This window comes from Salvelinus alpinus, chromosome 16 (genome assembly GCF_045679555.1).
Source record: "Salvelinus alpinus chromosome 16, SLU_Salpinus.1, whole genome shotgun sequence".
Classification (NCBI taxonomy): domain Eukaryota; kingdom Metazoa; phylum Chordata; class Actinopteri; order Salmoniformes; family Salmonidae; genus Salvelinus; species Salvelinus alpinus.
Window position 1 is genome coordinate 16,059,562 of NC_092101.1, and position 25,572 is coordinate 16,085,133.

Sequence of the window (25,572 nt, forward strand, 5' to 3'; positions counted from 1 at the left end):
GCATCATATCACATAGTCAGGAGGCCTATATATTCTCATATGTGTGTTCTGCTGTAGCCCACATTGATTTATGTTATTTGTACTTATACTCTCCGGTATTGTGATATTTGTTCTACTGCTACATTGATGTCTTGAAAATTAGATGAAATTCGGGTCTCGTAACCCCCACAGCTGAGTGTGTGCGCATATGCATATGGCCTTATTAGGGATCCCCATTAGTTCCTTCCCAGGCAGCAGCTACTCTTCCTGGTGTCCAAACACATTAAGGCACTTTCATTGCATATAAAAGAAAAGATAAAACAGTACATCATATAACATTTTTACACCAATACATATCTACAAATGTATAATACCACCATACAACAATATTACAATGTACGTGTGTGTAGAGTGCGTGTGCTAGCGCTTGTGCTCCTTTGTGTGTGTTTCTTCACAGTCCCTGCTGTTCCATAAGTTGTACTTTTACCAGTTTTTTTGTATCTGATTCTACTGCTTGCATCAGTTACCTGATGTGGAATAGAGTTCCATGTAATCATGGCTCTACTGTATGTAGTACTGTGTGTCTCCCATAGTCTTTTCTGGACTTGGGGATTGTGAAGAGACCTCTGGTGGCATGTCTTGTGGGGTATGCATGGGTGTCAGAGCTGTGTGCTAGTAGTTTAAACACACAGCTCAGTACATTCAGCTTCTCAACACTTCTTACAAAAACAAGTAGTGATGAAGTTAATATCTCCTCTACTTCCAGCCATGAGAGATTGACATGCATATTATTAATGTTAGATCTACGTGTACATTTAAGGGCCAGCCGTGCTGCCCTGTTCTGATCCAGTTGTAATTTTCCCAAGTCCCTCTTTGTGGCACCTGACCAAACTACTGAACAGTAGTCCATGTGCGACAAAACTAGGGCCTGTAGGACCTGCCTTGTTGATAGGGTTGTTAAGGCAGAGCAGTGCTTTATGGACAGACTTCTCCCCATCTTAAATCAAATGAAATTAAACTCTATTTGTCACATGCGCCGAATACAACAAGTGTAGACCTTACCGTGAAATGATTACTTACAAGCCATTAACAAACAGTGCAGTTCAAGAAGAGTTAGGAAAATATTTACCAAATAAACTAAAGTAAAAAAGAACATAACAATAATGAGGCTATATACAGGGGGTACCGGTACCGAGTCAGTGTGCCGGGGGTACAGGTTAGTTGAGGTGACTCTCGACCCGCTCCACTACAGCGCCGTTGATGTTAAAACCTCTTCAGGCTAGGATCTATTTTTCTCCACTTCCTGTCTGCCTGTTACTGAGGCCCAGAAGCCAGGATATAATTGGTACCATTGGATAGAAAACACTTTGAAGTTTGTAGAAATGCTAAAATAATGTATGAGACTATAACACAATTGATATGGTAGGAGAAAATCCAAAGAAAAACCAGCCGGAAATATCTTTGGGAGAGCCCATGCTCTTTCAATGGAAAGCTATGGGTCATATGCAATTCCAGCTCCCAGATGCAATTCATATGGCTTCCACTAGATGTCATTAGTCTTTGTTCAAGGTTTCAGACTTGTTTCTTCCCAAATGAGGAAGAATCTTGAGTTTTCGTACTGGGAGTCAGAGTTGGAAATCAGTCTGTGCGCGCGCTACGAAGAGGACGCGCACTTGCTAATTTTGCTTTTCGATTGAACATACTTCTTTCCGTATGAAATATTATAGTTTAATTACATTTTAGGGTACCTGAGGATTATATAGAAACGTATTTTGACTTGTTTTAACAAAGTTTAGCGGTAGCTTTTTGGATTCCTTTCTCTGCATGTTGAACGAGTGGATTACTCAAATCTGTGGCACCAACTAAACTGACTTTTTGTGATATAAAGAAGGGTTTTATCTAACAAAACTTCCATGCATGTTGTAGCTGGGACCCTTGGGATTGCAAATCAGAGGAAGATTTTCAAAAAGTAAGTGAATATTTAATCGCTATTTGTGATTTTACGAAGCCTGTGCTGGTTGAAAAATATTTTGATGTGGGGCGCCGTCCTCAAACAATCGCATGGCATGCTTTCGCTGTAAGGCCTATTGTAAATCGGATAATGCAGTTAGATTAACAAGAATTTAAGCTTTTAACCAATATAAGACACTTGTTATGTTTAATATCCACATTTCCAATTTCACCGGAAGTTTAGCCCTGGGGGCCTGTTGGGCCCGCCTTTTCCCGTAGTCCACGATCAGCTCCTTTGTTTTGCTCACGTTGAGGGAGAGGTTGTTGTCCTGGCACCACACTGCCAGTTCTCTGACCTCCTCCCTACAAGCTGTCTCATCATTGTCGGTGATCAGGCCTACCACTGTTGTGTCGTCCGCAAACGTAATGATGGTGTTGAAGTCGTGTTTGGCCATGCAGTCGTGGGTGAACAGGGAGTGCAGGAGGGGACTAAGTACACACCCCTGAGTGGCCCCAGTGTTGAGGATCAGCGTGGCAGACGTGTTGTTGCCTACCCTTACCACCTAGGAGCGGCCCGTCAGGAAGTCCAGGATCCAGTTGCAGAGGGAGATGTTTAGTCCCAGGGTCCTTAGCTTAGTGATGAGCTTCGTTGGCACTATGGTGATGAACGCTGAGCTACAGTCAATGAACAGCATTCACATAGCTGTTCCTTTTGTCCAGGTGGGAAAGGGCAGTGTGGAGTGCGATTGAGATTGCTTCATCTGTGGATCTGTTGGGGCGGTATGCGAATTGGAGTGGGTCTAGGGTATCCTGGAGGATGCTGTTGATGTGAGCCATGACCAGCCTTTCAAAGCACTTCATGGCTACCGACATGAGTGGTAGGTTACCTTCTCTTCCTTGGGCACAGGGACTATGGTGGTCTGCTTGAAACACGTAGGTATTACAGACTCGGTCAGGGAGAGGTTGAGTTAAAAATGTCAGTGAAGACACTTGCCAGTTGGTCCGCGCATGCTTTGAGTACACGTCCTGATAATCCATCTGGCCCCGCGGCTTTGTGAATGTTGACCTGTTTAAAGGTCTTGCTCACATCGGCTACCGAGAGCATAATCACACAGTCATCCAGAACAGCTGGTGCTCTCATGCATGCTTCAGTGTTGCTTGCCACGAAGCGAGCATAAAAGGCATTTAGCTCGTCTGGTAGGCTTGCGTCATTGGGCAGCTCATGGCTGGGTTATAGACACACTGGCTTTACTCAAAGCCAGTGGATGTCGTTAGTAAAGATTGAAAAATCTTGATCCTACCTGGATTATGTTGGAGAGGCTTTTATTAAAGAACACCCTCTGTGTTCTGTTAGACAGGTAACTCTTTATCCATAATATAGCAGGGGGTGTAAAGCCATAACACAAAGGTTTTTCCAACAGAAGACTATGATCGATAATGTCAACAGCCACACCAAAGTCTAACAAAAGAGCCCCCACAATCTTTTTTATAAATTTCTCTCAGCCAATGATCAGTAATTTGTGTAAGTACTTGTTGAATGTCCTTTTCTATAAGCATGCTGTCACGTTCCTGACCTGTTTTCTGTTTAGTTTTGTGTGTTAGTTGGTCAGGACGTGAGTTTGGGTGGGCATTCTATGTTGTCTGTTTCTATGTTGGTTTAGGGTTGCCTGGTATGGCTCTCAATTGGAGGCAGGTGTTTGGCGTTCCTCTAATTGAGAGTCATATTTAGGTAGGCTGTTCACAATGTTTGTTGGTGGGTGGTTGTCTCCTATGTCTGTATGTATGTTCGTACCACATGGGACTGTAGCGTTTGTTTGTTTCGTTTCGATGTCGTCCGTTTCCTGTACGTAAGTTTATGTTTAGTTATGTAAGTTTATGTTCAGGTTGCGTCAACGTCGTTTTCTTATTTTGTAGTTTGGAAAGTGTTTTGTTTCGTTTCGTGTGCCATCGTAATTTATAATAAAGATGGCTTATTTCCCTGAGCCTGCGTTTTGGTCTGAAGATCCTTCTCTCCTCACCTCTTCCGAGGATGAGGAGAGCGACACCCGTTACAGAATCACCCACCAAGCTAAGACCAAGCGGCAAAGGGAAACTAAACAGAGTAAGGGACAGGAGAGAAAGGATTTCTGGACATGGGAGCAGATAATGAATGGAGAAGGTCCCTGGGCTAAGGCAGGAGAAAATCGCCGTTCCCAGGAAGAGAGGGAGGCAGCTAAAGCCCAGGAGCGGTGGTTTGAGGAGGCAGCAAGGAGACGTGGCTGGAAGCCCGAAAAGCCATGGGAACAGGTGGAGGCACTGAGGAGAGCAGAGGCTACCGAGGAGAGGAACCGGAGCTATGAGGGAACGCGTCTGGCACGGAAGCCAAAAAAGCCCGTGAGTAATTCCCAAAAATTTCTTGGGGGGGGGCTAGGAGATAGTGGGCCAAGGGCAGGTAGGAGACCTGCGCCCACTTCCCAGGCTTACCGTGGAGAGCGGGAGTACGGGCAGGCGCCGTGTTACGCAGTAGAGCGCACGGTGTCTCCTGTACGAGTGCATAGCCCAGTGCGGGTTATTCCACCTCCCCGCACTGGTAGGGCTAGATTGGGTATTGAGCCAGGTGTCATGAGGCCGGCTCAACGCGTCTGGTCTCCAGTGCGTCTCCTCGGGCCGGCATACATGGCACCTGCCTTACGCATGGTTTCCCCGGTTCGCCTACATAGCCCGGTGCGGGTTATTCCACCTCCCCGCACTGGTCGGGCAACCGGGGGTATTCAACCAGGTAAGGTTGGGCAAGCTCAATGCTCAAGAGTGCCAGTACGCCTCCACGGTCCGGTATTTCCGGCACCACCTCCCCGCCCCAGCCTAGTACCTACAGTGCCTACACTACGCACTAGGCTACCAGTGCGTTTCCAGAGCCCTGTTCCTCCTCCACGCACTCTCCCTATAGTGCGTGTATCCAGTTCGGTGCCTCCAGTTCCGGCCCCACGCACTAAGCCACCTGTGCGTCTCCTAAGTCCTGTACACACTGTCACTTCTCCCCGTACTAGTCCTGAGGTGCGTGCCCTCAGCCCGGTGCCACCAGTGCCGGTACCACGCACCAGGTATAGAGTACGCTTTGAGAGTCCAGTGTGCCCTGTCCCTGCTCCCCGCACTAGTATGAAGGTGCGTGTCCTTAGCCCGGTGCCTCCAGTTCCGGCACCACGCACCAGGTCTACAGTGCGCCTTATCCGGCCAGAGCCATCCGTCTACCCAGCGCCATCTGAGCCATCCGTCTACCCAGCGCCATCTGAGCCATCCGTCTCCCCAGCGCCATCTGAGCCATCCGTCTCCCCAGCGCCATCTGAGCCATCCGTCTCCCCAGCGCCATCTGAGCCATCCGTCTCCCCAGCGCCGTCTGAGCCGCCCGTCTGCAATGAGCCTGCAAAGCCGCCCGTCTGCAATGAGCCTGCAAAGCCGCCCGTCTGCAATGAGCCTGCAAAGCCGCCCGTCTGCCATGAGCCTGCAAAGCCGCCCGTCTGCCATGAGCCTACAGAGCCGTCCGCCAGACAGGAGCCGCTAGAGCCGCCCGCCAGACAGGAGCCGCTAGAGCCGTCCGTCAGACAGGGTCTGCCAGAGCCGCCAACCAGACAGGATCTGCCAGAGCCGCCAACCAGACAGGATCTGCCAGAGCCGCCAGCCAGACAGGATCTGCCAGAGCCGCCAGCCAGACAGGATCTGCCAGAGCCGCCAGCCAGACAGGATCTGCCAGAGCCGCCAGCCAGACAGGATCTGCCAGAGCCGCCAGCCAGACAGGATCTGCCAGAGCCGCCAGCGAGCCATGAGCAGCCAGAGCCGTCAGAGAGCCATGAGCGTCCAGAGCCGTCAGAGAGCCATGAGCGTCCAGAGCCGTCAGAGAGCCATGAGCGTCCAGAGCCGTCAGAGAGCCATGAGCGTCCAGAGCCGTCAGAGAGCCATGAGCGTCCAGAGCCGTCAGCCTGCCATGAGCGTCCAGAGCCGTCAGCGAGCCATGAGCAGCCAGAGCCGTCAGCGAGCCATGAGCAGCCAGAGCCGTCAGCGAGCCATGAGCAGCCAGAGCCGTCAGAGAGCCATGAGCAGCCAGAGCCGTCAGCCAGCCATGAGCGTCCAGAGCCGTCAGCCAGCCATGAGCGTCCAGAGCCGTCAGCCTGCCATGAGCGTCCAGAGCCGTCAGCCTGCCATGAGCGTCCAGAGCCGTCAGCCTGCCATGAGCGTCCAGAGCCGTCAGCCTGCCATGAGCGTCCAGAGCCGTCAGCCTGCCATGAGCGTCCAGAGCCGTCAGCCTGCCATGAGCGTCCAGAGCCGTCAGTCAGCCATGAGCTGTCCCTCAGCCAGAAGCGGCTAGTAATTCAGAACTGCCCCTCAGTCCAGAGCTGTCTCTCTGTCCGGAGCTGCCCTTCAGTCCGGAGTTGCCCCTCTATCCTGAGCTACCTCTTTATCCTGAGCTACCTCTCTCTCCTAAGCTATCCCTCTGTCCTGAGCTATCCCTATGTCCTGAGCTACCTTGTCCCAGAGCTGTCCTTGATTCTGGTGTTGCCCCTAAATTTAGGTGGGGTTATTTGGAGGGTGGTCATTGTGGGGAGGATACGGAAGCAGGGATTGATTATGGTGGGGTGGGAACCACGCCCGGAGCCTAAGCCACCACCGTGGTCAGATGCCCACCCAGACCCTCCCCTGGACTTTTTGGTGATGCGTTCGGAGTACGCATCTTGAGGGGGGGGTTATGTCACGTTCCTGACCTGTTTTCTGTTTAGTTTTGTGTGTTAGTTGGTCAGGACGTGAGTTTGGGTGGGCATTCTATGTTGTCTGTTTCTATGTTGGTTTAGGGTTGCCTGGTATGGCTCTCAATTGGAGGCAGGTGTTTGGCGTTCCTCTAATTGAGAGTCATATTTAGGTAGGCTGTTCACAATGTTTGTTGGTGGGTGGTTGTCTCCTATGTCTGTATGTATGTTCGTACCACATGGGACTGTAGCGTTTGTTTGTTTCGTTTCGATGTCGTCCGTTTCCTGTACGTAAGTTTATGTTTAGTTATGTAAGTTTATGTTCAGGTTGCGTCAACGTCGTTTTCTTATTTTGTAGTTTGGAAAGTGTTTTGTTTCGTTTCGTGTGCCATCGTAATTTATAATAAAGATGGCTTATTTCCCTGAGCCTGCGTTTTGGTCTGAAGATCCTTCTCTCCTCACCTCTTCCGAGGATGAGGAGAGCGACACCCGTTACACATGCTGAAACTTTGTTGTCAATTTGAGCCATTAAAAGGGGCTTTAGTATTCTTGGGTAGCGGAATGACTTTTGCTTCCCTCCAGGTCTGAGGGCACACACTTTCTACTAGGCTTAAATTGAAGATATGGCAAATAGGAGTGGAAATATCATCTGCTATTACAGTAATGTTCCATCCAGGTTGCAAGACCCCGGTGGCTTGTCATTGTTGATAGACAACAATACTGTTTTCAACTCTTCCACACACACTTTACGGAATTCAAAAATACAATGCTTGTCTTTCATAATTTGGTCAGATATACTTGGATATGTAGTGTCAGCATTTGTTGCTGCACTTGTTAATCTTGCCAATGAAAAAATCATTAAAGTGGTTGGCAATATCAGTGGGTTTTGTGATGAATGAGCCCAAAATGTCATTTAAGGTTGTCACGTTCCTGACCTATTTATGTTAGTTTGTTGTATGTGTTAGTTGGTCAGGACGTGAGTTTGGGTGGGCATTCTATGTTGTCTGTTTCTATGTTGGTTTAAGGGTTGCCTGGTATGGCTCTCAATTAGAGGCAGGTGTTTGGCGTTCCTCTAATTGAGAGTCATATTTAGGTAGGTTGTTTCACAGTGTTCGTTGTGGGTGGTTGTCTCCTGTGTCAGTGTCTGTATGTTACGCCACACGGGACTGTTCCGGTTTTTGTTAGTTCGTTCGTTTTATGTAGTCTGTTTTCCTGGTTCATGCGTTCTTCACGTTGTATGTAAGTTCGTGTCCAGGTCTGTCTACATTCGTTTATTTGTTTTGTAATTATTCAAGTGTTTGTCGTGTTTTTCCGTTTTGTCTATTAAATCAATATGTATTCACAACCCGCTGCATTTTGGTCAAATCCCTGCTACTCCTCTTCGGATGAGGAGAAGGAGGAAGCCCGTTACAAAGGTGCTCCACTATCATTCTTTATATAATTTATTTAGGTTTTATTCTATAGTTTATTTTTATTCAGTTTAGTCACTTGATTTCTCAATTTGTGGTACGTTTGCCAGTCGGTTGTGCTGCCAGACTTATTGCCATACCATTTACATCATCCTTCTCAACCATACAATTTTTTAATTCCTCATCAATCCAAAGCCATTTAACCGTTTTTACTGTCATTTTCCTAATGGGTGCATGTTTATTAGCAACAAAAGCAATTTATGTGTAAAGTGCAGCGTCTGGTTGCTCCTCATTACACACCACAGACCAGCAATTATTCTTTATATCATCAACATAAGAATCACTACAACAATTCGTGTATGACCTCTTATACACTATATTAGGCCCAGCCTTTGGAACTTTGGTTTTCCTAGATATGGCTACTATATTGTGATCACTACATCCTATGTATTTGGATACTGCTTTAAAACACATTTCTGCAGCATTAGTAAAGATGTGATCAATACATGTTGATGATTTCATTCCTGTGCTGTTTGTAACTACCCTGGTAGGTTGACTGATCACTGTTTACAGTTTGAAGTTTTTTCTTGAGTGGACAGCTTGATGAAAGCCAGTTAATATTTAAATCACCCAGAAATATAATTAAATGTAACAAAGTGTGAAACTTAGTTATGTTTCTTAATGTTACTTAATGAGTATATACTACATACTATACTATTAGTTAATTTTAGAATACTGTAAACAAACGGTATTCTTCCAGTTGAGCGTACTAGCGCTTCACATGTCTACCAGAATTTGATGCTGTTGCTATGCAAATTCTTGCTAGCTTGTTAGCATAACATTTTACTATCTAAACATTTTACGACTTCGGGTACGTTTGTAAATTCAATCTGGAGTGCCAGAGACCACTCAGTGTGCCCTGGGTGTTCGTAAATTCAGAGCGTACACTGGACGCTCTGGTCGAGGAGTAGGGTTGATCCGAGCATCCTGACCTCACAACGGCAGTCAAGCACACACGCTAACTGACTAGAGTTGGTTAGCTTGCTAGCTATCTCCATACACAAATGAGAGAACACCTCACTCTGACCATTTTACTCACCCTAACATAGCTGGTTAGGCTGTTTTCATGTTAACCAGAGCGTTGGTGACTAACTGTGGTGCTGGCAACAATTTAATTATGCTTTTTTTGCCGACGTTTACTGACACAGGCCATATTCAACGGGTTTTGAGCATTCGTAAATTCAACAATTATTCTGTGCTCTGGCACACTCAGACGATAGTGCTCTGAAATCGGAGTAGATGGCCAGAGCGAATTTACGAAGGCCTCCGAATTAACAATGTCCACTGAGAACGCACAACTTTACCATTTAGCTAAGAATGACTTGAATAATCAAGTCAATAAACGTTGGGTAGTTAGATAGCATATAGTTAAAATACTGGCAAGTTCGATGTATTAGTAGCCAACTAACATTAGGTAACTAGCAAACATACCAGTACATACTGCTGTAATGATATGCTATTCAGTTCGTAAGGATAGCATAGCTAACAAATTGTCAGCCAACATAACGTGTAACTTATTTGAAAAGTTATTACTTTATTACATTGCTCAACATTTTAACATTTGTCACAATTATTTAAAGCAATGAAATTGTATCCACTCTTTTCGGATATTTTCCTCCATTTTCTTGAAATATGAAAACGTTGTGAAGCAACGTCCATTTTCTGAAGAATTGTATTATGGGCCCTAAAAGAACTGAAATAGTGTCCACTGCTTGTATACTTCATATTTTGGCGAATGTAGTATGACATCCGGGAACTTGGCATACTAACTGTATCCATACTATGACCAATAAGCATACTACATACTCAATTTACATCACAAATAGTATGCTTAGTATGAGTATTTGAACACAGCTAATGTGTCTTGAGTATAATTTAAAATGTTGCATTAAGAAGAAGGGGAGGGGGTGTGGCGAAGGTATGGTGTGTCTCCAGAATACATGCATATGCAGGAAAGTGTCCATGTCTTATTTCTGATTGCCTTAACGCACCATGTACACCACTTATTTGTATCTTAGTCTCACACAAGTAAACAAAGTCTGTATATTGTAAACATTCATTGCAAATGATAGTTACTCAGTATTTAAAAAATCATTCCAACACTCCCAGCCTCAATAATCACCAAGCCTCGGTGTGAAAGAAAAAATATCATGATCTGATTATTCCATATATCCAGTGGAAATGTCATAAAAAACATATTTCTGTCCCGGCTAACGGGCGCAGGAAAATTTGAGGGCCCGGAATAGACTAGTTGACACAATGTTGCAAGTTCGTTAGCGACTGCTTCAGGCCGGACCTGTTATAATCTGATATAATGTTGAACTTCACTAGAACTAGCTCAAGTCGAGACAAATAGAAAGGGAGGCAGACAGACAGGCAGAATAGAGAAATGAATGTGATTGAAGAACCAGAATTTTCATCAGGATATTTTCTACTGTTTTTATTTGTCGGCTTTAGGCCTATTTATTTTATTTAGTTGATGGATGATAGGCCTACTGCTGCATTGGTCTATAAGCTATCTCTGAGTTCTATGCTCTCATTTCTTTAGCCACCAATAGTGTATCAATGTGTCCATATGGCAAAGGTTAGTGCTCTCCCCATAGTAGAATTTTTACTTTGAGATTTCTATCATTTTACTTCAGATGATTATGATTAACCACGTGTCCATGATTTTGAGAAAATAAAGTGTTATTATGAAGCTGTTCCACAAAAATGTGCATATATATATAAAAATTAGGGATGCACAAAATATCGGTGAACATATCGGAATCGGACGATATTAGCTAAAAATGCCAACATCGGTATGATGTCTAGTTTAACGCCGATGTGAAAAACCGATGTCAAAGCTGACGTGCATACCTATATAAAGTAGGTACATGACGTAATGACGCCACGTAAGATTTTGCAAAACACGTGCAACACAGCATTTCTAACCTAGCCCACAATGTCTGCTGTGTGGATCAAGCAGTCATTTGAAAGAGTAAGAACATTTCAGCGAGACCGGAGTTACACAGTAATAGCGTCATTTCTATTAGTTCACGACATACTATGGAACGCTGTTTGGGTCTTTGCATGTCAAAAAAGATACACGTCAAATAACACTATTTGACAAAAACAGTATTTGACACGTTAAATAAGCTTTTAATTTGACATGTCAAATAACACAGCTCTATTATAGAATGTTTTGTGTTCTGAATTTGCACGTGCAAGCCAAGCATCACCACTACTATCAGTAGCACTGTCAAAGCTGTACAAAAAAGTCTGCAAACACCGGCCACGAACGATGTGTTTACAATACCACGTTGGTAATAAAGCATTATCTGTTCGACCGCAACTTCTGTGATAGCTAGCTTTAGCTTGGTACCAATACAACCAGCCTAAAAACAATGACCAGTAGAAACTGCAGTCATTTTCACTATTCTTAGCAATGATTTAGGAATCCTTGTGAGTAAGTATTAGCTAGGTAGCCACTTGTTGTTCGCCTATTGAAATTGAACTTCAGTTCATGAAAATAAATAGCTAGCCAGCTACGTAACCCTGTTGCCCAAAGCTAACGTTATAAGCAGCCAGCTAGCATCATCTGGCTAGTGAGGCTTGACCAGACCGGGTTATGTGTTGTGAAGCTAGCCACAATAAGGATTAGGGACAATAGTGGAAGTTGTGGTTTGCCTTCAAAATAAAGGTACCTCTTTGAAAGTGATGCAGAAGGTTACAATTGCTGGAATCATGCCATATTTAGACTAGATAATGTTAAACAAGGTTGGAATGTGAAGCAATGAAATGGGGTATCAGTCTACTCAGTGACACCCACAGAACACAACTGTGAAGAGTTTACGCAACTATTAGCGTTGTAGCTCTTATCGTGGGACTGTGACTGTGTGAAATCACCTCCCCAGTCAGCGTATTGTGTATATTGACATTCATTTTGCACTGTACAGCTTTACCTAAGGATTGGGGATCAATGAAATGGGGTAACAGTCTACTCAATACCCAAGGTATTGTTTCCCAACGTCCTCCTCAGAGTTATCAGACTCCAAAACATCCACGCAGGATTGTTTATCTTTGGGATTAGTGTTCAATACACATAGTTTTTTTTTCTTCTCACCTTTATTTAACCAGGTAGGCCAGTTGAGAACAAGTTCTCATTTACAACTGCGACCTGGCCAAGATAAAGCAAAGCAGTGAGACAAAAACAACAACACGGAGTTACATATGGGAGAAACAAACGTACAGTCAATAACACAATAGAAAAATCTGTATACAGTGTGTGCAAATGTAGTAAGATTAGGGAGGTAAAGCAATAAATAGGCCATAGTGGTGAAGTAATTACAATTTAGCAATTAACACTGGAGTGATAGATGTGCAGATGAGGATGTGCAAGTAGAAATACAGGTGTGCAAAAGAGCAGAAAAACTAAAACAAATATGGGGATGAGGTAGGTAGTTGGATGGGCTATTTACAGATGGGCTGTGTACAGCTTCCGCGATCGGTAAGATGCTCTGACAGCTGATAAAAGTGAATGAGATATAAGTCTCCAACTTCAGTGATTTTTGCAATTCGTTCCAGTCATTGGCAGCAGAGAACTGGAAGGAAAGGTGGCCAAAGTAGGTGTTGGCTTTGGGGATGACCAGTGAAATATACCTGCTGGAGCGAATGCTACGGGTGGGTGTTGCTAAGGTGACCAGTGAGCTGAGATAAGGCGGAGCTTTACCTAGCAAAGACTTAAAGATGACCTGGAGCCAGTGAGTTTGGCGATGAATATGTAGCGAGGACCAGCCAACGAGAGCATACAGGTCGCAGTGGTGGGTAGTATATGGGGCTTTGGTGACAAAACGGATGACACTGTGATAGACTGCATCCAATTTGCTGAGTAGAGTGTTGGAGGCTATTTTGTAAATGATATCGCCGAAGTCAAGGATCGGCGGGTGTGGCAGCGATCGGTTGACGAGCATGCATTTAGTTTTACTAGCATTTAAGAGCAGTTGGAGGCCACGGAAGGAGTGTTGTATGGCATTGAAGCTCGTTTGGAGGTTTGTTAACACAGTGTCCAAAGAAGGGCCAGATGTATACAGAATGGTGTCGCCTGCGTAGAGGTGGATCAAAGAATCACCCACAGCAAGTGCGACATCATTGATGTATTTAGAGAAAAGAGTCGGCCTGAGAATTGAACCCTGTGGCACCCCCATAGAGACTGCCAGAGGTCCGGACAACAGGCCCTCCAATTTGACACACTGAAATCTATCTGAGAAGTAGTTAGTGAACCAGGCGAGGCAGTCATTAGAGAAACCAAGGCTGTTGAGTTTGCCAATAAGAGTACGGTGATTGACAGAGTCGAAAGCCTTGGCCAGGTCGATGAAGACAGCTGCACAGTACTGTCTTTTATCAATGGCGGTTATGATATCGTTTAGGACCTTGAACGTGGCAGAGGTGCACCCGTGACCAGCTCGGAAACCAGATTGCATAGCGGAGAAGGTACGGTGGGATTCGAAATGGTCGGTGATCTGTTTGTTAATTTGGCTTTCGAAGACTTTAGAAAGGCAGGTTAGGATGGATATAGGTCTTTAACAGTTTGGGTCTAGAGTGTCTCCCCTTTAAAGAGGGGGATTACCATGGCCGCTTTCCAATCTTTAGGAATCTCAGATGATACGAAAGAGAGGTTGAACAGACTAGAACAGACAGTTGCTGCGGGGGGTGCAGAGCTGTTGGCCAGGGTTGGGGTAGCCAGGTGGAAAGCATGGCCAGCCGTAAAGAAATGCTTATTGAAATTCTCGATTATCGTGGATTTATCGGTGGTGACAGTGTTTCCTAGCCTCAGTGCAGTGGGCAGCTGGGAGGAGTTGCTCTTATTCTGACAATAAATTACAATAAATGTGGCTCAATTCACAGTTGTTTCAGAGTCCCGCAATTAGAGCTACGATGCTGATGTTCTCTGGGTGTCACTGAGTAGACTGATACCCCATGTCATTGATCCACAATCCATAGGTAAGGCTGTACAGCGAAATAAGTATGCCCCCAATGCAATTCTGAAGTATAATACATCCAGTGTGACTTCAACAGATTTTTGTCAAATTAACACATTTTGTTGATTTCATATAACAACATTCCAACCTCGTGATGATCTATTCAATTATGGCATAATTCTACTATTTGTATTAATTTGCATCACTCTCAATGACATACTTTTATTTTGAAGGCTAACTGCAAAGTCCACTATTGTGGCTAATCCTTATTGTGGCTAGCTTCACATAGATGGGTCTGACCACCATTAATCAAATAAGGACTGTCTTAAAAATTAGGGTTATTTTAGATGATGACACCTAGCTATGTAGTTAGCAAGCTAACGATAGCTACTGAAACAGATTAGTCGTTTTGCTATGTTTCTGGGGAAGAACATTGTTTGCATCCATGAACTAGCTAGCTTTTTTATGACCAGCACTGTAGGTGTGCGAGACAACTTTACCAGCATCATAGCATACGTATCGATGAATCGTTGTGACATATGAAATACGAGTGATAGTGTAATCAATGCGTAATAACTACGTAAAAAATGTGTGAACGCGTTAAATTATTATGTGATGTGCAGTCATATTCAGGTCCTGATTGGTCAACAAGCTTATTTGACACGTCAAATAGTGTTATTTGACATGTATCTTTTTTGACATGCAAAGACCCAAACGGCGTTCCATAGAAATCCTGGTTGAGAATGAAACGACTGAACAACGAAACAGCACAGCAAGTAAGTGAAAGAAATAGATTTGATTATGTTTTACTGGTAATAGGGACATACGTAAATGCCAACAAAATAACTTTTTGGTTAGTGTGTGTGTGTGTGTGTGTTTGTAACCTTTATTTAACTAGGCAAGTCAGTTAAGAACAAATTCTTATTTTCAATGACGGCCAATTGTGCGCCGCCCTATGGGACTCCCAATCAAGGCCGGATGTGATACAGCCTGTATTCGAACCACGGACTGTAGTGGCGCCTCTTGAACTGAGATGCAGTGCCTTAGACGGTGTCCATGTGTGAGTGTGTTAACTATTTAACTGTACTAGAATGCTTAAAAGGCAGCTAAAATTTTAAATATCGGTTATCGGTGTCAGGTTTTTTTGCAAGGAAAATATCGGGTATCAGCCCGTCAAATCGGTGCATGTCAAATCGGTGCATCACTAATAAATATTCTTAACTGGCACACAGATTGGTAGAAAAAATTGTAAGCTTTCCCACACTTAAAACTCATGAGCTGCCTATGGTCTTTACTCATTTAAAAAATGGGCCCGTCTATGGAAATCAAATGCCCGTCCAACTGATTCCTTCTGGAGCCGGGTCTGCTTGATGTAGTCATTGCATGGTAGGCATATGGGGCCAAATACTCCTATTTTTGACAAAATGTAATACAATATAAGTGTGTGTGTGTGTGTGTGTGTGTGTGTGTGTGTGTGTGTGTGTGTGTGTGTGTGTGTGTGGGTGTGGGTGTGGGTGGGTGTGTGAGTGAGTGTGACTAACTCCTCCAGGCTAGTAAAGAACAGAGGTGAGTGTGTGTTCCTTTTCCTGAGAAGATGAGGAGGCTAGGGTCAGCCTGTTATATATGGTGTAATTCTCCTGTCTTATCTGGGGTCCTGTGTGAATTTAAGTATACTCCCTCTAATTCTCTCTCTCTCCTTCTCTCCCTCCCGGAGGACCTGAGCCCTAGGATCATACCTCAGGACTACCTGGCCTGATGACTCCTGGCTGTCCCCAGTCCACCTGGTCATGCTGCTGCTCCAGTTTCAATTGTTCTGCCTGCGGCTAGGGAACCCTGACCTGTTAACCGGACGTGCTACCTTGTCCCGGACCTGCTGTTTTCGACTCTCTCTACCACACCTGCTGTCTCGACCTCTGAATGATTGGCTATGAAAAGCCAACTGACATTTACTCCTGAGGTACTGACCTGTTGCACCCTCTACAGCTACTGCGATTATTATTTGACCCTGATGGTCATCTATGAACGTTTAAGCATCTTGAAGAACAATCTGGCCTTAAATGGCCATGTACTCTTATAATTTCCACCCGGCACAGCCAGAAGAGAACTGGCCACCCCTCAGAGCCTGGTTCCTCTCTAGGTTTCTTCGTAGGTTCCTGCCTTTCTAGGGAGTTTTTCCTAGCCAGCGTGCTTCTACACCGCTTGCTGTTTAGGCTGGGTTTCTGTATAGTACTTTGTGACATCTGCTGATGTAAAAAGGGCTTTATAAATACATTTGATTGATTGCGTCCCACACTCTCCTGTGCTGCAGGCACTGATACACTAGTGTGAGGTGATAATAACATGATTGTTGGCTTTGAAAATGTATCAAAGAGATTGGAGAGAAGGAGAAAAGCCATTACAGTGTGGGGTTTTAATTTCTTAAATCAATAGCAAAAAAAATAAAACAGTATGTGATTGGCAAGCATACACAGCTCACCTGGAAACCTTTATCAAATAAACGAATAGAGAAATTAACACACACATCCACTATAATTATTACATCATACCTCTCCCCCACTCACACCCCCACTACCGCCTCACACCCCTACACACACACACTGTGTGGACACTGCAGCAGTAGTTCCCAGGCTGAAAGATATTAGCCATAACAGGCTAGTGTGAGTGTGACATTGCGCTCTCTTTGCAGAGGGCTGGTTGCCCCTCCTGTCTCCCCCTCCTGTGTTCTTCCAACACAATTAGGCAGGCCAGTGACAGACAGTGTTTTAATGGGCTGAGTGGACAGCGGTGTGGGGTTATGGAGTGGCCGCGGGAGACAGGGGCTAGCCTAGTACTGGCAGCTGTCCATTGTGTGTCTGCTCCAATGCAGACGCTAATAAACACAGCCCAGGGGATACAGGGCTTTTGTCTTGTCCTAACCTAGCTACTAGAGGAGATGATGTGAATAGAACATCTCAGGCTGGCTGGCATTCTAGTTCTGTTCTGATCCACAGCAAGGGCAGTGTAGGCCTATGCCAGAGTGCTCAGTAGAAATGTTCCAACATTTGCTAGCGTTGCGTGGGTAAAATCACCGTGGAAGCCAAGCCAGGAAAAAAAGCCATACTACAACCTATGTGTTGTGATAATTGCCTTGTTTGCTCTATAACCTGTTAGTTCATATGCCTTGACACCGTCATATATAGGCCTAAGGCAGAGACAATAAGAAGACACAGTGGCAGAATAAATTTAACCACAGCTTTGTTTCATCACAAGACCGGAGAGCAACATCTGTCCGGTGAAGACTACAAAATATTTTACAAACTGTTACATGACCTACAGCATGGTCAAGCAAATGAATGTTTCTGACATTTTCAGACTACTAAACAACTATTGATTTAGAACCACGGAGAGTTACAACAAATCGCAAAGAAAACAGCTCAACGCTGAATGGCAATTATTTAAAAAAAAAAAAATTATCAAGGGAGGCCAAATGCTTGCTAGCTTCCCTTGTATTCAATGCTATGGGCGGCAACAATGTCATACTCTTTATGACCATCAGATAGCTGGGCTACACAAACAGAGGGGCGTTGTGTCGCTCGCTCGGATGCTTTCTCCGGATACATTCAGCCTCTTGTGAATTGAAGGAAATGTATGAAACACAGAGATTTATGTCTTTTTTGGGGAAGCCTGGCTTCCCTTGGCATCCATGAATACACACACCTGCCAACATTAATTCAGACAATAACATCAGTGTCCATTATCTACATTGGAACTGTGGATGATCCATTAAGTTATCGCTGTTTCTTTACATTTCTCTGGCCTTGTGTGTGTAGGCACAGTGTCTGGTGTTGACAGTTTATGCACCAAGACTGTGGTATTAGAGCAGAAGAGGAATGGCCACCTCTCTCAGGCTCAGATGGTGATGTATGCGTGTGTGTCTCCGTCTGCGTGTGTTTGATGCATTATTAATGCTTCTACTGTGCTGTCTTAATGGTCTGTCAGCAGTCTCAGTAGTCTTAGTACACAGATGGCGAGCAGCACAATCCCATTTGGGTGTAAACAATCGTGACTAATTGTGTGAGAATTGGATCAATGTCGTATTCCGCAGTACCAGATTAGTAAACTGTATTTCTTTCTCTTTGAGCGGAGTTTTTCATATAGTCGAAGGACACTAAATACAAGTTTCTGTTTCGGTTTCTGTTTTTGTTTCATGCCGGAATAATGTGGTTGAAATGATCCCAGTGACTCACTCTCTCTAGACCTCATTATATATAGAAGCTGTTTCATACCGTAACAGGGTCAGTTCAGTTTTTGTTCCACGCAGGGAAAATGGAACCCTATTTCCCTGCTGGGTTAGAGCAGGGCTAACTGCCATTTCTGCTGAGTGCTCCCTGAAAGACTGAATCAGAGCAGCCATTTACCTTCTTTGTTTCACTCAACACCAGCCCCACTTATCTCACTTATGTGCACAAACACACACACAGGTACACACACACGTGTAAGAGAGATGACAGTATTCACTTCCTTACAGCCTCCTCCAAGGTGAAAATTGTTTTTCTCTTGGTTGCTAGCATGTAAATGTGTGTGTGTGTGCGTGTGCGTGTGCGTTTGTGTGGGAAAGAAGAATAAGGAGAGCAAAAGAGACAGAAAGACAGAGGGAGCTGTCATACTTTTTTTTGTAATGCTAGCTGCTGGCTTATGATGAATTACAGACTACTCTTAAAAAAGCCACTCTATTCCATTCCATCTCTGTCTCTACTGCTCGGACTCTGACATGGCACAGTAAGGGAGGGGGGACACTGCAAAGCCATCCTTACTGTTGGTCTCCAGTCAGGACTACAGTAAGCATCGTGGTTTAGCATGACAGTGTCCTTATAAAACGGATTCTGCAAAGTCATCTGTCATCCCCCTATTAGATTCATATACAGTATCTGTTAGGAAAAAACTAGGAGACTAGAACTGCTTAACATTAACATTACAACTTAAAGGTTGCTCATTAAAAACAAATAGATTTCAGTTTTGGGGGTGTGGTTCGATGTGGCAGTTACTGATGTTTGTCCCCCATGAGACACCATTGTAACAAAGCCAGAATCACTTCCTGAAAATAGTCAGAATGAATCCAAGATAACTCAAGAAAGCTGTAATTAATTTGGATGTTTTTGCCGAGGAGGTTTTAGTCGTGCAATCTTACATCTAGCTAAGGTGTTTGGTGCAGTATTTCTCAAGTAAAAAAAAAAGTGTGACGTGTTGTCTTATGTAAACGAAGTCCGATCCGCTGCGCTGATGTACAGGCCTGTCTGTGTGTTCTGAGGTAGGAGTAGATCGACCGCTGAAATCAAAACCCAACCCTCAGATCCTGACAAACTCTTGTCCTCAAATCTCACAAAACTCGGTTTTATAACCTACTCTCACTTTTTAGTCAATTTTGGCATTGAAATAAATGTCGGTGACTAATATCGATGTGACATGTCAGTTCTCGAGTTCAGTTATAATTTCAGTTCGAATTTGAGGACAAATCTGTTCTATTGACACATACACACATTCATCTCTACACATAAACACAAGTACACACAAGTACACATACACCCAAACACCATTACTGTGGAAGCTAATGAACCTTGTAATAGCTTTCCAGAGACAAGGATCATGGGATTTGCCTGTTCAAGAACAATATAAGCCATTGCCTATAACCAGCAACACAGCTGGACCTAAAATGTAATGCCACACTGGAGAAAATGTACTGAACCATCAATATCCCTTTCAGTTAAAGGTTTTAGGATGACTACATTTAACAGCGAGGGTCGGGGGAAATATAACAAATCACAGTCACCATGTCAAACTGGTCAACCACAACCTGAAAAATGACTCACCTATACATATTAGGTCAGTTCCCTGGACAAATATTAAAGCTACTGGACTTAAAAGCGTATTCCAAGGAAAATCTCCATTAAAAGGTTAGTGCAGGACAGGCTTAATCTGTGTCCAGGAAATGGACTCATATGCTGCTGCAGTATACATACTGTAACTGTTTATATAAATGTATAATTTCAACTCAAACTCAAATCAAACACGCTGCTATCGCCTGTACCATCGCACAGTACATGACCTACACGTTTCCATCTCACTACTGACAGAGCAGGGAGGACAGCAGGCATACGATCCAATGTACCACCATGTCCTCAGATAGACACTTCACTCACTGCAGATGAGGCTATAATTACTGCAATGGCAAGCTGAATGCACACCCAGGGAATTTGAAACCTATTTATCCTGCAATATAGATAGCACTTCTCTCTCTCCTCTCCGTGGTGTAGACCCAATGCAATCTCAGCTCACTGCAATGAGAGAGAGAGAGAGAGAGAGAGAGAGAGAGAGAGAGAGAGAGAGAGAGAGAGAGAGAGAGAGAGAGAGAGAGAGAGAGAGAGAGAGAGAGAGAGAGAGAGAGAGAGAGAGAGAGAGAGAGAGAGAGAGAGAGAGAGAGAGAGAGAGAGAGAGAGAGAGAGAGAGAGAGAGAGAGAGAGAGAGAGAGAGAGAGAGAGAGAGAGAGAGAGAGAGAGAGAGAGAGAGAGAGAGACTGGTCTGTTGGTGCTGTACTCTATCAGTGCTTCATTGGTTGGTTAAGCTTGGCCCTGCTGCACTGTGGTGGCTGGCTGTAACATGGCGGTCAGTGTGGTCAGCCCAGATTCTATAGAGAGGCTGACCTCTGTGGTTGGGTTGGACAGTAATCACCAGAGAGCTGTGGTCTGTTTGACCTCTGTGGAATGAGACCCTCCTTTCTCTTCGACCCAGCTGCCAGTCTAACAGACCATCAAATGTATTTCTGCTGTTTGAGACGGTTTATGGGATAGGCCTACCACAGTCAATACCAGTGGCGGACAGCTCCCACCCTGCTGGTTTTGGTGTCTCCTTAATAATTAATTGATCAATTAATGTCATTGATTGAAAAATGTTCAGGTATGTCAGTCTTTGACTAAGCGACAAACCGTCTATACTTTGTTATAGGATAAGTGACATTGCTTTAGATCAGGGGTGGGCAAACTTTTGGGTTCGAGGGCCACATCGGGATTTTGAAATTCAACGGAGGGCCGCATTTTTTGGATGACCAATTATTTGTTAAAATCAATTTGCGGGGGCCTCCCGAGTGGCGCAGCAGTCTAAGGCACTGCATCCCAGTGCTTGAGGCATCACTACAGACCTGGGTTCGATCCCAGGCTGTCACAGCTGGCCGGGAGACCCATGAGGCGGAGCACAATTGGCCCAGCATTGTCCGGGTTAGGAGAAGGTTTGGCAGGCTGAGATTTCCTTGTCCCATCGTGCTCTAGCGACTCCTTTGGCAGGCCGGGTGCATGCACGCTGGCACGGTCGCCGGGTGCATGCACGCTGGCACGGTCGCCAGGTGCACAGTGTTTCCTCCGACACATTGGTGCGGCTGGCTTCCGGGTTAAGCAGGCATTGTGTCAAGAAGAAGTGCGGCTTGGCTGGGTCGTATTTTGGAGGACGCATGGCTCTCGACCTTCGCCTCTCCCAAGTCCATACGGGAGTTGCAGCGATGAGACAAGACTGTAACTACCAATCGGATACCACAAAATTGGGAGGAAATAAGGGGTAAAAAAAAGAAGATATTATTTATGTATTTTTATATATGTCTTGCGGGCTGGATTGAAGTGCCAAGCGGGCCGGATACGGCTCCCTCCCTTGCTTTAGATCCAGAGAGTGATGATGTCCTCTGTAAGCCATAATATACAAAGCAAAGGTTTGGAGAGAGCAGGTGTGACCAGCTTGATCAAATCCATTAGTCTATGACAAACTACGATGGATGGAAGAACCAGGAGACCTATTTTGGTCTGGTCATGTCATGCATTGGTGCTGTGTGTGCGCTCGTGCGTGCAGGTGTGTATGATTTTGGAGGGACATGCAAGTATGGAAATGTAAACAGAAAAGTTGAAATGTTAGAGTTTATCTTTCCCCTCTTAGCCATGCTTTCAGAGTGCTACAGCAAATTATATTAAAAATGTAGGAAATTCTGTGCCACAGGGATTCATTTCCCTCTCACAGGTCCTTCTTAAATCTATTTTTGCACAGAGCCCTATCATCCCTAAGTAAAACCTTTCCATTTGCGTCAGCCTCTTGCACACACACACACAAACACACATAGCTTCATCAGAAATGCATGACACTTACAATTAGCTCCACTGGGGAAGCTCGGGAGAGTTAAACCCAGAAAACCTTCACCACCCGAGATCACCTCCTAGCATCACACTAAATTAGCAGGGAGAGAAGCAGCAAGCAACATGTCGACTGGCTACTCAATAGAGACCAATTAAACAGGCCGAGAAACAACAGTGACGGCCAAATTGGGATATTGTTACAACAAGAGCACTTTGCAGTGAGCCTAAATAAATTGCATTATCTGAGCTGTCACACTCCTGAGGAAATAGTCCATTCTTCATTATCATCACAGACACATTCTACTAGCTTTGTTTTCATGGTTTGTTTTCACCCCCATCTTCAGCTTCTTTCAGCGAGAGGACTAGGTAGGAGAGCCGTTGGAAATCATAGCAGACTGTGTACCCTTTTAGTGCATACCGTACAACATACACCCAACATCTCGAGGAGCATACAGTCTTTTGTACGTTTCACAGGGTTGGGAAGTAACTGATTACATGTCATCTAATTTTTTTTAAACTAACTGAATCGGTTATGTTACCAACAATAAATATTGTAATAAGGTTATAGACACTTTTGAAAAACTAGATGATTACTTAAATTCAGAAAGGATATTTGCAAAAAAATACATTATGACACCTTTGACACCTTAGACACCTTAGTCAATTCAGCATTGAAAAATGGTGCAAGTTTAAGTTTGTTCCACCTGAGCGAGTCTGACCACAAGTCAGAGGCTACCGTGATGACACACCAAACATGTTTGATGGATCCTTTTTGTGTTATTCTTCTAAAGGGAAAGTAATCCAAAAGTTACATTACTGATTACAATTTTGGGCAACTAGTAACGGATTACATTTAGAAAGTAACCTACCCAACCATGACGGTTCATACAAAACCATCAGTTATGTAGGAGGAGAGTACAGCTGTGGTTATGGCCTCTCTAGAGTTGGATCTCTGATGGCAGACGTTGCCGGCTGTTCTGTTTCTGTTCCACAATTCATGTCTGGAGAGCTGCTGCTGACAGCTTCTCTAATAGGAGGACTGCCATGCTGGAGGCTACAGAAGGCTGCTAATAGCAAAGTATAGCAAACTGAACCAGCCCCTTAATATCTCCCGCCTCTTCCCCCTTTTAACGCCCCATTCTGTGGGTGAACTCTCTGGGTACCGCCTGGCACGCCAAGCTCCATCATGCCCTCCACAGCCAGATTGCTCTCTCCTCGAGCTGGTAATAGCATAATGCGACGTGACTGCAATGAGCTCACTGCCTCCAAACTAACTGGAACATCTTTTGAAGTTGAGGATGCATCTCCCAACTCACAAAACCAGCTGGGTTCCATTTCTTGCTCCGCAACTGAAAAGAACTGTCTATGAATTCATTGTCTTCCCAGTAAACCTTGATTTCAGCACATCTCTATGTAAATCTGTCTGCAAAACGTAAAACTAATATACTGTATCATGATTGGAATGTGGACGGCCTCCTCTAAATGTCATAAGGAATACTGTATGCATAAGACAGTGGTGGTTCTATCGTTATCTTGGCATGAATGCAAGGTTCTAAGTGCTATGTGATCGCACTCTGTCAGAGAGAAATAAGAAGCGTTGTGAAGCGACAGGAGACCGGATAGGGAAACAGGTTGTCTGTCTAGGTCTTTGTTCTCCTGGGGGAAAGGAGCTGCGGTGAAATGACACATCAGTGGTGGAACCTGAGTCCCCATGCATAATCAGATAGGACTGAATACTTTGTCCTAGCTTCCTCTGGCTCCGGCTCCATCCAGGTCAGAGCTGCAGTTTAGAGGGATCCCATTCTGCAGACAAGGACAAAGCCTCTATTGAGGGTATTATATTCTACTGACTGACAACCCTCTGACTGCAGACCTCCAGCGTCATTTTATACTTCCTGGGACACAGAGGTGATGTGATTTGCAGGTTTATAAGACTCAACGCACCCGTGGGACGCCCGCGCTGTACAAAACAATACAATGACTGATACGGTTTTGAACGAAACACATCAAATCAATGACACTTTTTAATAAGATGACATATGGCTCGATAGAGGTTCTTTGCTACTGTCATTTACGCCCATCTAAAACAGAATGACCAGTATAAAGTGGACAGCCCAAATGTTCAACCACTGAGGACATTAGATTTCGGCTGTGGTTTGTACTGTGCTGTTTTATCTTCCATACAGACAGTTTGTTTACATAAATGTAACAAGCCCACAGGGACGACTAATATTAATTATCTTCTGTGGAATGACTGAGCACTAATTTCAAACACTCACAGCCATGCTAGGCTAGGGAAGTAATGCCAGGTGGCCATGCTAGGCTAGGGAAGTAGCGTCAGGTAGCCATGCTAGGCAAGGGAAGAAGTGACTGGTAGCCATGCTAGGCTAGGGAAGTCATGCCAGGTGAAGACTTAATGACCCTGAAGAAGACACAGACACAGAATACGGCCCACTATGATATTCCCAGTCTGAGCACCCTAATGATTATGCAACTCTGAATGCAATAGTACAGTACACAGCAATCAATGAACACAACCTTGAAGGATCAAACACCATATAAATGAAATTAAATGTTATTGGTTACATACACATGGTTAGCAGATGTTAATGCAAGTGAAGCGAAATGCTTGTGCTTCTAGTTCCAACAGAGCAGTAATATCTAACAAGTAATCTAACAATTCCCAACAACTACCTAATACACACACATCTAAAGGGGTGAATGAGAATATGTACATATACAGTCGTATGAAAAAGTTTGGGCACCCCTCTGAGGCTGCATAATAATTTACTCTGTCGTCACAGAAAATGATCACAGTGGCATGCCATTCATTCATAATAAAAGCTGAATACTGGGGTATTGTCCAGACAAAGATTTTTAGTGTAGCAATATTAAGTTGTATGAAATTAAATCAGATGTGAAAAATAGGCTATGCAAAAATGTGGGCACCCATGTCATTCTGTTGATTTGAATACCTGTAACTACTTAGCACTGAATAATTGGAACACACAATTGGTTTGGTGAGCTCATTAAGCCTTGAACTTCATAGACAAGTGCATCCAATCATGAGAAAATGTATTTAAGGTGGCCAATTCCAAGTTGTTGTTCTCTTTGACTCTCCTCTGAAGAGTGACAACATTGGGGCCTCAAAACAACTCTCAAATGACCTGAAAACAAAGATTGTTCAACATTATGGTTTAGAGGAAGGCTACAAAAAGCTATCGCAGAGATTTAAGCTGTCAGTGTCCACTGTGAGGAACATAGTGAGGAAATGGAAGACCACAGGCACAGTTCTTGTTAAGGCCAGAAGTGGCAGGCCAAGTAAAATATCGGAGAGGCAAAGGATGGTGAGAAC

General features: G+C 44.4%; 1 protein-coding gene and 1 long non-coding RNA gene across 2 annotated transcripts in view; one reads left to right on the forward strand and one right to left on the reverse strand.

Moving 5' to 3' along the window:
• The window catches only part of LOC139540948 (uncharacterized), a 70,251-nt gene extending 53,677 nt beyond the window's left edge, over positions 1-16,574 (forward strand). Inside the window, exon 3 of the long non-coding RNA XR_011668291.1 lies at positions 15,788-16,574. This is a non-coding gene — a long non-coding RNA (uncharacterized lncRNA). The remainder of the gene's footprint in view (positions 1-15,787) is intronic.
• The window catches only part of LOC139540947 (neurocan core protein-like), a 207,004-nt gene that overhangs the window by 78,744 nt on the left and 102,688 nt on the right, over positions 1-25,572 (reverse strand). The window lies entirely within an intron of this gene.